Source organism: Amblyomma americanum, chromosome 2 (assembly GCF_052857255.1).
Source record: "Amblyomma americanum isolate KBUSLIRL-KWMA chromosome 2, ASM5285725v1, whole genome shotgun sequence".
Lineage (NCBI taxonomy): Eukaryota > Metazoa > Arthropoda > Arachnida > Ixodida > Ixodidae > Amblyomma > Amblyomma americanum.
The window spans coordinates 173,546,139-173,558,067 of NC_135498.1; positions in this window are offsets into that span (position 1 = coordinate 173,546,139).

Below are 11,929 nucleotides of genomic sequence, written 5' to 3' on the forward strand. Positions count from 1 at the left end.
AGTTCATAGCGGCCTTGGAGTAGTGCATCGTTCCATGCAGACAGGCGGTGAATGATTTGGCAAGCTCGGTATTTGGTTCCGGTGCACGGTAGTGTGCAGTCCAACACTTCACCTGTGAAGGAAGTCGTGAAGCCGCCGACGCATCCCAAACAAATTTGACACGCATGCAAAGTTGTCGTTGGGTTTAACGACAGCGGGTCCTGACTTGAGTCTCTCCTTCTAGCCATCTGACCTGCGAGAAATAAGCGTTCCGTGATGGCGTAGCGAAACTGCAGCTTGAGTTTTGAAGGCGTGTCGTGGATGCAAGCTGAATGTTTTTCAAAGAAGGCAGGTTGCGGTTAGGACACGCATGATTTAATACTTACGCTATTTATCTTCTCTTCTCGCAAATGACAAGTTTCCACACCTCGCAAGGAGATGGGTGCGCAAATGAAAAGCGCGCTTTCCTTGAAACTCCTTTCCTAGAATCGGCGCCATATACATAGAATGGTTAGTTAGTTCTACTGAGTGTCATCGCACAAAAACGACTAAGGCTATGGTACATATAATGATATCTGCGTCAATAAGACGCGTTCCTAAAGGAAAGCAGAGTCCCAGAACCGACTGCGTTCCAGAAATTTTCTTATAGTACGATTCTGAACCATATGGCCGAGTATTTCTCACTTAACAATTATCCGTCACAGCGAAATGCATACAAGCATTAACGGGATAAAACAATTGAGAGGACAGTTAAGCTCCGCCTTAATGGTATGACGCGATAGCGTAGTGCGTTAGGCATCTCGTCCTGAGCAGTTTGGCACTTTTGAACGCAGTTTTTAGTTTTTTTTCTGTAGTTTCAATTCATTTATCGCTCAATTGCAATATTTTTTAATTATAATCATCAAGCAGTGACTTTTCATTCTGACACCTTTGAACGTTCCTTTTTTTAGTTTTGCCTTAATTATTCAATTAATTACAATGGCTTCATTAAGTCGTCATCGTCTATCACACCCCAATCAATCATCAATCACTAGAGCCACAAATTACCATGAGATTTTTTTTTACGCAGCAGCCGATTATTTCAGACACGAGGTGCCGGCTACGCCGAAGGCGTTCGACCGAACGAGCTATATACGCTGTTGCGTAAAATGCCTCATATATTGGCATGCTCGGTCAATACGATGGTGGATCGATACAAGAAGCTCGAAGTCGGATTCAGGAAGACTGAACGAAATCGCGACGCCAAACAAACCGCGACATTTTGTAGCTTAAAGCCCCCTAACTCTAAGTGTGCTATTATAAGCCCGATATTTTACTGACATGTTCCACTAAATGTCCACTGAAAGTGATCTTAAAACTGCCAGAATTGGCCTTATCGAAGAACGAAAAAAAAATTGCGAAATAAGCCCTGGGGAGCGAGAAAGGGGTCGAAAAGGGGCGTGTGCGCGCCAAATTTTTCAGGACTGCAACTCAATCGACCAAGCATCTTGACATAACGAAAATATTAAGATCAATAAGGATACCGGTCGCTGCAATTATCTGATGCGCTGTTTAGGAATGTGTACATCTTATTTTGTTTCGATAGAATTATTTCAGCAGCAAGCTACCAATGGTCAAACGCGACATCGTGGTGCAGTTAACGGCTGGAAGAAAAAGTATTGGCTTCATTGCCAACTTTTAAGCTCCGCAGGGACATGTCTGTATTTTCGTTTTTTGATAAGGTTCCAACGTAAAACAAAGGAAAAGAATGGCTGCCGATTGGAGGGACCAATACATGAAAGCACTAAAAAACATCAAGCAACGCTGCGGGAAGTAAGTTTCTTGGTCGCACTAAAGGCATACACCACAGAACAGTATACAGCGAGTGAATGTAAAAAACAAGAAACAGGTTTCTTTTAACCTAAACTGCGCTCTCTTTCTACGAAATGTTACTTGTACAGGACATTCCGACTATGTAACAAGGTCTGTGAGGTCTAGGTTGCAATCACGTCCAAACGCTCGTGGTCACGTACTGCGAATCAAACCGAATAGCATGTCTACGATGCAGGGATGAAGAAAAAGAGCAACAAAAATGAAACTAAATATGAGAACACATTTGGAAAATGCACAAAACTGTTGAAATCAAGTAACCAGGCTGCACGCAGCACATGCGTGTAAAACTGCCTAGCCTGTACCTGGCCATGGATCAGAGTTTTGCAAGAATCTAGTGCTTGCCATATTGATAGGTTCATAAATATTGTGTTGTTAGCAGTGGAATCCACTTCGTGTTCATTCTCTGCAGTACTTCGTAATATTAGGATTTCGGATAGACGCCTCAGTTTTCCTTCAGCCCAGACGCATTTTGCCACAGTGACAGCACTAACTCAAGCGGCAGTGTTAAGGGACCTGTTCAGCGGAAGAGGCAGGGCCATCCCATCGGCGGTGTCCGGCATTGTGTCGCGAGACTCTAAATTGGTTGAAAAGGTTTCAGGTCACACGAGTAGCGGCGGAATTGAAAACTGACTAAAACCATACATAAACCCGCCTTTTTCACAAGATGTCCGCCCTCTGCCGAGTGGGCGAGAACTTGTTGAAAACCACGCACATAGCGCGTACCAAGGGGGCTATAATTTGAACGCAACGGCTGCGACGCGCAGCGCAGCTTTTCTAATCGGGTGAAGAAAGGCGGCTAGGGAGCGCTCGTACAAAGCAAAACCGGTTCAGAAGCGAAAGCGGATGGCTTTGGCCAGCGCATGCGCAGAGCGGCATGTGAAAAAGGCGGATTGAGATTACAAGGTCGCAGCGTGACTCGAACGTGATTGACGCGTGTAAGTATATGCAGTACAAATTTGCGCTCTAAAGAAAATTGGGGTAATTAGTGAAGGATTGAACCTCTGACCCCCCACCCCAAAAAATTAGTAAAAAGCCCATCCTGCCTCGCCCTCGGCGTATCGCAATTTCCCCCTTCCTCGCCGTCTATCACTTGTGGAAATCTGTTCCCACTGTGCGCGTAGAAAGAATGCAAAAGGAAACAAGTCTGAAGCAATGCGAGCCAACGCGCTCCTCCGTTTGCTGCAAATATTGAAAGCACGTGCGGTCATACTTGCGATGGAGCGTGCCTGCAATTTCAGGAGCGTTTAGAAGTTTAAGAACAGTTCCTGCAGTTTCAAAAGCGGAATGGCCCTTTAGTACCATTTTGGCGTGCAAAGCAGCCAAACGACTTTCTAACGCAAGCGGCAGGAAAGCACGAGACGGCTGCCTCCAGAGTGCAGGAAAGCCAAAGGACCGTGACCGGCCCTCACTGCCACAGGCTCGACTGTTTCATTTAATACCGTTTTTATAGCTGTGCACGTCGGCAGGGCTCCTCGAGATTTTCAACGTAAATGGAGCACGTAGGTCAGTAAAGCAGCGACACACAACGATCGCTTAAACAGCAGCAGAAGGGAAAACGGCAGCGGTGGGCGGTCAGCACGGAAACACAGGAGACCAGAGCCGTAGGGAACTCAGTGCGCCGAAATGCCATGTCCGATATACGAGGCCTCACATTAGCGTTGCTCAACACTTCAACATGCAAGTTCGCGTGCGCGCTGTGAATAGTACAGAGGTGAGAATAAGCTTGTCTACAGTAACCAAGCGATGCGATGCGGAGCGAATAAATGTCTCGAAAAACTTTGTAGCGCAGCAGATGGAAACACACAGTACAGAAACGAACACCACGGGCGCTTTTGTTTGGTATGAGGTGGTAAGAGGGATCTGGAAAGGGGTGATGGTCCCTAGCCTGACCTTCGGGAATGCGGTCCTGTGTATGAGGCCAGATGTTCAAGCAAGGCTGGAAATTAGGCAACGGGGAGTAGGGAGGTTAGCTTTGGGAGCACTTGGCAATACACCAAATCAGGGGGTACAGGGTGATATGGGATGGGCGTCTTTCGAGAGCAGAGAGGCTAGCAGTAAGATAGCATTTGAGGAACGATTGAGAAGGATGGAGGAAAAGCGGTGGGCTAGGAAAGTTTTCAGATACCTGTATATAAAGAATGTTGACACGAAATGGAGAAAGCGAACTAGAAAATTGACAAGCAAACATCTGGACAGCAGTAAGGGGGCAAATCAGCAATTATCGGTTAAGAAAAAGGTTAAAGGAACAGAGAGAGCTTTGTGGAAAACAGGGATGCCGACGAAATCGGCACTAGAAACATACCGGACCTTTAAACAGGAAATTGTCAAAGAAAATATCTATGATAATTGTAGGGGAAGTTCTTTGTTGTTTGAGGCCAGGACTGGAGTTTTGCGGACTAAGAAGTATAGTCAGGTACCAGGAGATAGACACTTTGTGCATTGCGTGCGGAGAGGAGGAGGAAACGGCTGAACGCTTGATACTTTTCTGTAAAGGGCTTCACCCTACAGTGGAAGGCAGCGGGGCTGACTTACCCAAGGCATTGGGGTTTAGGGATAGTGAAGGGAAAGTGGATTTTAAGAGGTTAGAAGTAACCAAGCGAAGGTTATCTGATTGGTGGCTAAAAGCAAGACAGGAGTAAAATTTCACAAGACATGGCTAGGTGGCTTGAGCCACCGCCCGATGTAAAGGGTTCAGCCGTATCCATCCATCCATCCATCCATCCTGCGTTTTTGTCTGCTGATGCGCTACAGTGTTTTTCAAGTCTGTGATCCAACAAGCCCACAAAGCCACACTACTGAAGAAATAAATGCGCAGCTACTTCGCTAGGCGTAAGCTGCTTATACCTGCAAGGTATGTCATGTCTATTCGGCTGTTCTCGACCGCCGCTATTATCAGTGACTATCAGCACCTGCACTAAAAAGTCGGCTAATTTCCAGCGCGAAGCACCGCCCCAGCGCTCTAGACAAGTGGGCTGGCACCTGTACAAGATTCTAAAATATAGCACAGAAGACAGTTTAATAAAATGACGCGTAGAACTCCTTCAAAGAGCGTGATGAATGGGGAGCCGAGAAACTGCTTCGGAAAAGTGTACGCACCGAGGAACAGCCAGAGGCTGAACAGGTTGCTCAGTTTTCACGGAAAACTGAACAAACGAAGGAATAGCGGTGCAGTCTGAACGAGAAGCGCCCAATGCCCATGGCAAACGCGTCAGTTCAGCCGCTACCACTGCTACGCGCGACACAAATAGCGAAGCTGAGGTCACACGACGGAGAGAATGTAGCAGCGTTTAAATACGTGTCTCGGGCCCTTTTATCCACCGTCACTGTGCAGCAACCAGCCTACATAAGCCCTCTTACGCAGTACGCGGCGGGACACGTAGTGTGAAGAAGACCGACAGAAATTACGCTCAGCACGAGAAGCGCTAAGTCAAGCAAGGTCTGTTAACTGGTTTAAGGGGTTTAACGTCCCAAAGCGACTCAGGCTATGAGGGATGCCGTAGTGAAGGGCTGCGGAAATTTCGATCACCTGGGGTTCTTTTACGTGCACTGACATCGCACAGCACACGGGCCTCTAGAACTTCGCCTCCATCGAAATTCGACCACCGCGGCCGGGATCGAACCCGCATCATTCGGGCCGGCAGCCGAGCGCCATAACCACTCAGCCACCGCGGCGGCTAGTCTGACCATCTGCCTAGGGGAAATGATGGCTGGCAGTTTTTAGCTCTACCTAGGGCGACTAGTGAGGCAGCCGTTAGTATATTTTTACTCTTTCCTTGCAGCGGCTTTATTTTTTCACGGCTCATGTAGTAAGGTAACAGGGCCCACACATTCATAACCCGCTAAGGAAGACACAAGCGGACTCCCTGCAAAAATAGTGCCGTAAAGGAAGTACTCACAGCAGAAGGAACGGTACAAGGCCTTCGGCTGGTTTCCTGCTCCACGGTCTCTCGAGCAAGGAAAACTTTCCCTGCGTCCGTCGCCACAGCCTTCTTTCGTGCTATGCCCCGTATCATCACGTGATATCCCTCCGAGCGAGCCAATGTTAAACTGTAACCAAAAAATGACGTCTGATTTTCTTTTTTTCATTTGGGCACAGTTTTTCTCAGTTCGGCCCTGCGGAACAGCAGCTAGTGTAATCGCGCCGTGCTGACACAGGCTAGGAAAGGAGGAAAGGGGAAATATTGATTATGGCATAGCTCTGTTAGGCCAGGATATAAGTAGCGTAAGCGCGGCGACGTCTGGTTCGGAAGAGTAATATGAAAGGCGCGCATTCACTGCATGCGCCTTTATTCACGGTTAAACCATGAGCCGTCGTGGCGGAGTGGTAGCGCCTCCGCCTCAAACGCCAAAGGTCGTGGTTCGGTTCCCAGCCTCGATACAAAGCTTTTTTTATGCAGTGAGTGTGCGGGGGCGAGGGAGGACCACGTGGTCGGTCATGTGGTGCGGCGGAACAGCTGCCGGCGGCACGGCACCGTAGCTGGCCAGGTGGTTCGTCACGCGGTTGGTCACGTGACCGGTCACGTGGCTAGTCACGTGGTGTGGCTTGATGCGCTGACCGGCGAGTCGCGGCGGCTCCGGCGCGCCAGCTGTGCGCCGTGTGAGGTTACCGCTCCTCGCGCATGCGCAGCCCGGCTCTCCAGGAGCCACACGAAGATGCTGAACCTCGCCCAGCGCAGCTTACGCTACGAAAGTAAATAACGATAAGGTAGCTTTGTATATCTACAGTTCGCCTCCCGCGGACGAGCCAGTCTCATTTACAGGGAACGACCAATATGCGATGAACATCGCCATGATGGTCGACTGCTCCGAAATGCGTGCCGGTCGCCCATTTCGGGGCGGTCAGTAACTACCGCATAGTACGGCTGCGCCTCCCATTCTACCGCAAGTGTCCTAAGAGTAGTAAGTTTGATAAATGACAATTTTAAAGACGGTGACTGCGCCCTTTTCATTTATCTGGAATTGATTTCTCTCTATTTTTTCAGTCCTTCCTTGATTCCTTTCAAAGATAATTTCACCATCGGAAGCACGAGACACCAGGAGAAAAAGAACACATGACAACGCTGGACTAACAACTGCAGCTTAATCGAGAAACGGCCAACTTAGGACAGCAGAAGACGCATTCGTATCAGACACACTAAAAAAACTAAAAAACAAACACATAAGTGGCAATTCACCAATGAGTGGATACACGCTCCATATCTGGCAAACAACAAAAGGCACATACTTTGCCTGTCAAACTTGCACACGCACACTTTTGCTTAGGTAATTAAATTCCTTGCTAGTGAGATATAAAGACGGTGCACTGACGCATGTGTCACTGCTTTCAACCTAATATGGTAGGCTTCCTGGATTTACCTCTCCTCCCTGTTTTTTTCCTTTTCCGATGACTGACATGTTGTTAAAAGTCGGAGCACAATCTTTACAACTCCTGCACTGACGTGGGAGATAATGTGCTCCGGCCAGCGCCTGAATATGATGCGTCTTAGGTGCATCGAAGTTTTACCTCTGAGGTTGTACATCATCGCAGGCACGGCTCTATCTCTGTTACATATATACTGCACATGATTATTCCATGTTACATGCTCAGCAAATATTATTCCAAGATATTTAACTGAAGGCGCCAACGGTATGACTATAAATGTGCACGGATCACAATGCGAGCCATGTAAAAAAAGTGGCTCATTTAGGGGCATTCGCTTGTGCGGGTTTCTAAAACAGGGAAGCTTCGTTTTTTGTCGATTTGAATATATTGAATTTTGAGCAAGCCAGTCTATCACCTTGCACATATCCTGCTGTAACTTTTGCTCCCAGATTGAAGATCAGTGAATTCTATTGCTAGTGCTGCATCATCTGCATACTGAAAAATTCTTGAGGTGAATTTCATAAACCCGACTTCAGAGACGTACATATTGAATAGTAATTGGCCCAGTGTACTTTCTTGAGGAACGCCAAATTTGATCGCCTGAAATTCACTGTGTTTTTTCATCCATTCTTACACACTGTGATCTTTCTGTGAAATATTCCTTGAAGAATAGATGAAATCGTCCCTTGAAACCCATGTTCTCTAACTTTCTCAACATTATTGCGTGATCAATAGCATCAAATGCTTTTGATAGGTCTATAAATAGTGCTAATTGAACGTGATTGTTTTCTATTGCGGTGTGAATGTAATCCAAGAATTCTTCTATGAGCGCAGTTGTATTCCGGTCCCTTGTGAAGCCATATTGTGCTGGGTTTTTCAAAGAATATTTCTCGCAGAAAGACTGCATAACGAATGCCACGTGTTTTTCCAAAATATGTGCATAAGTAAATGTAATAGAAATTGGTCTGTATCTTGTGCAGTCATTATCCTTTCCGCTTTTATACACAGGCCCCACTATTGTGATTTTCAATTCTCTGAGCATTAATCCGGTTTCTAGTATGCCGTCTAGTATTTTGAGAATCACGCCTTTTAATACGCTAAAGTTGCAGTACAGATCGCGAACACGGATCTTATCAAAGCCTGGTGTCTTGAACAACTTCATTCCACTTATTATGTTCCACAGCTCCGCCTCTGTTAACTCGGGAAGGCAAGCTGTTTGTGCGCATGTACATATCGGCTTATATTCTAGACGTTTTTTGCCATGAGCAACACGCAGCTTATCTGTCGCGTGAATGAATGTGTCGTTAAACAGTTCACACAAGGACTGTGTTCTTCCTTGGGAAAGTTTTTTTTTCAATCGTCTCCTCAATCGTAGCCTGTTTGACTCGGCCCATTAAACTGTTTGCTAATTGAGTTGAGTTTTGTTGAGATGTTGAATGCTAGAGGCGGGGTTAGCCTTGCTTTATCTGCCGGCAATTGCTCCACCGTAGCGTCCCATCTATATTAATAATGTCCTAAAGCCTGTCGCATCTACCCCGCTACGCGCACAATCTCTTATAATAGCACACATTCTCTCCCGCAGTCACCATCTATGCACACAATCAACCCATACAGCCCACATCACAGTCCACTCCAGAAGTCGCCATCTATGCACATATTCAGCCACAGTAGAACATAGACCATTGGAGTGCCACAATCCATACACACATTCACTCACAGTATAACATAGTCCGCTCCGGAAGACACCATCTACGCACACATTCAGTCAAAGTAGACCATAGTCCGTTCCTGCTGTAACCATTTAGAAACAAGATCCGTGTCCTGCAGAAATGTTAAAAGAATGCCTGCAGCCTCCCTTCTGCATGTCTGGTTTCCACTCGGGTAGACATTGTCCTGAACTGTGCTGTGAAAGGTTCCTGTCTTCTTGAAGGAAGCGAACATCACATACCTTTCCGCATTGTACTATGGACAGTACATAATATAACGTTCGATATCCCCGCACACACCGCATAAAGAGCGGAACGGAGACGATGCTATGCCCGTCTTATGCATCCAGGCCGGAGTGCGAGCAGAGGCCGTGCGAATTCGATGTAGTAGAGTGGCCTGGCATCTTCTCAGTCCCTTCGTCACACACGGCTCGTGGGGCGCTCTCCACAGGGTACGGAAATGATCGAGCATCGTTTTCCTGTAGAGACTTTTCCCATCTTGATATACTTTTTTTGATGGAATCCTTGAGAGAGCTTTATGGGCGAGATTGTCTGCCACCTCATTACCGTTGACTCCTATGTGAGAGGGCACTCATTGAAAATATAGAGTAAAGCCTCTGCTGTGCAGATTCTACACCAAGCGCAGTGAGCTTATAGATAAGGCATCATTACGGAATCCGCGCCGTAACCTTTGAAGGGCAGATTTTGAATCAGTTAGGATGACAACCGGTGTAGCCGAACAAGACCCTAACTTCCGTAAAGCCGCCTCAATAGCTACACTTTCAACCGTTGTGGAGGATACGACAGCAGCAAAGCGTACGGACCACTTACAGTCGAAAGAAGAAATGTAAAAAGCCGCTGGGCTAGCTTTTTTGACCCTGTCCACAGAACCATCCGTGATAAATTTGAAGATTGAAAAACTAGAAAATTTGAAGATGGCTGGCATACTCGGTTTCCAATTGTTCAAGTACAAGCGAACGCGTTGCTGTCAAAGGAGAGCTGCGCTTTGCGCTCACATGGGGAAGTGTGACCTTAAAGTCGAGGGTCGGAGAAGACCAGGGGGATTTCAACCTTTTTCTTTGCCTTCAGACATTAAGGCCTTAAGAACTAAGAGTATTGAGTGCCAAGTAAGCCTTCGACTCTTATCTCTTGCAGAGCCGCTGGAGAAGAGATCGCCCAGTTACTGTCTCTCCTAGGCGGCCAAGAAGCATTAGTAGTCTCTGAGCGGCGACAAGGCTAAGAGGTTTCGATAGAGACTCATGAAGTACTGCCTTATTCGCAGCCGCCTGAGGAACTACAATGGCTCTTCTTAGGCCCTTTCTTTGGACAACTTCGAGACGATCAAGTTGTGATGCCGAGAGGGAAATTAAAGGTAGTTGATACATTATGCGACTGACCACCAGCGCTTCATGAAGTTTGACCATTGAAGAAGGATGGTTTCCCCATTGCTCACGTGCAATTCTACGGATCACATTGATACGCGAAGATATAGATGAAACAATCGCGTCTACAGCTTTTCGCCACTGTAGACGGGAGTCAATAATGACGCCCAGGAAACGCATGTGGTTGAATAGACGGATGCTAGAGTGAGCGAGGTCTATCTTAAACCGTGATTGACGTCTTCTTACACCTGGAAACAGAATAAAGCCGGATTTTTCTACTGACAGAGAGAATCCCACACCTTGAAGGTAAGCTTGTGCCGACGGTGGAGCCTGTAGAGCTATCATGGTTAATCGCTTGTGTTGGTAGCCAGTAATCCAAATAGAGATGTCGGCAGCATATATTGACATACGCACTTGCCTGCAACTTTTTTCACCGAATCGGGAAGGCCAGCCATTACGACGTTGAAGAGCGTGGAGGAAAGAACACTTCCTTGAGGCACACCTCGTGATAGAACCCTTTTGGTGCTTAACGTATTCCCTAACCGTACACGAACCGCGCGATCACTTATAAACTTAAAAATGAATCTTAACATACGGCCCTTAATGCCCATTCCTTGCAAGCTGTATAGAATTGAGCTCTGAAGCACGTTGTCGTAAGTTTTCGCAACGTGAAGAAAAATGGCTAAGGTGGAAAGGCCGAAAGCTCTCTGGTGTTCAATGTGATTCACTAATTTAAGACGCTATCTTGGGCACTAAGACCTCGGCGGAATCCTGTCATTCTTGTTAGCAGTGCCTTGCTGTCCTCAAGCCACCATGATAAGCGTTCATTTACCAGCTTCTCCACCAACTTAGCTACACAGGAGATCAATGACACAGGGCGATACGAGGCAAGGTCTGTCATGTCTTTGCCAGACTTCAGTACTGGAACTACATGCGCCACCTTCCATGAGGGAGGAACATCGCCAGTCTCCCAAACTCGATTGATGAATTTGAGGAGCTCCTTCCTGATTTGCCAGGGCAGATTATTCAGCATTTGATTGGTGATGCCGTCGGGACCTGGTGCACACCGGCGCCGCAGGCCACTGAGCGCAGTCTGAAGCTCACGAAGCGTGAACGGGACGTCCATGATAGACCTGGAGGAAGCATATGGTGTATATATATCTATTCCAGAATCAGCACGTACGAGTGCGTCTGCAAATTCCTCTGCCAAGCATGCAATAGGTTTTTCCTTGCGTATTGCAAGAGCTTCAAAAGGCATCAAAGGGCGAAATTCTCCAGCAAGGCTGCCAATAACTCGCCATATTCTCATTATCGGTGAGAACACAGTCAGACTAGCGCAGAAAGAGGCCCATTGCGACCTGTACAGCTTGTTCTTGTGTCGTCTAATGGCAGAATTCCGCCTATTTAAGGTCGTCTTGAGTTCCTTGTCGTCTTTCTTCCGCACGAGTTGGCGCTCCGCTCTTCTTGCTGCGCAAATGTTCCTGAGTTTTAAATCCGGTGCCGGAAAATGATCACGTAACTTTACTGCCGTAGTTGCTGCTAGCTTACTAGAAATCACTTTGTCAAGAACATCACCAGAAAGATGTTCTAGGTGCTCTCTGTACTTGCCCCAGTTGACCACATTGCTA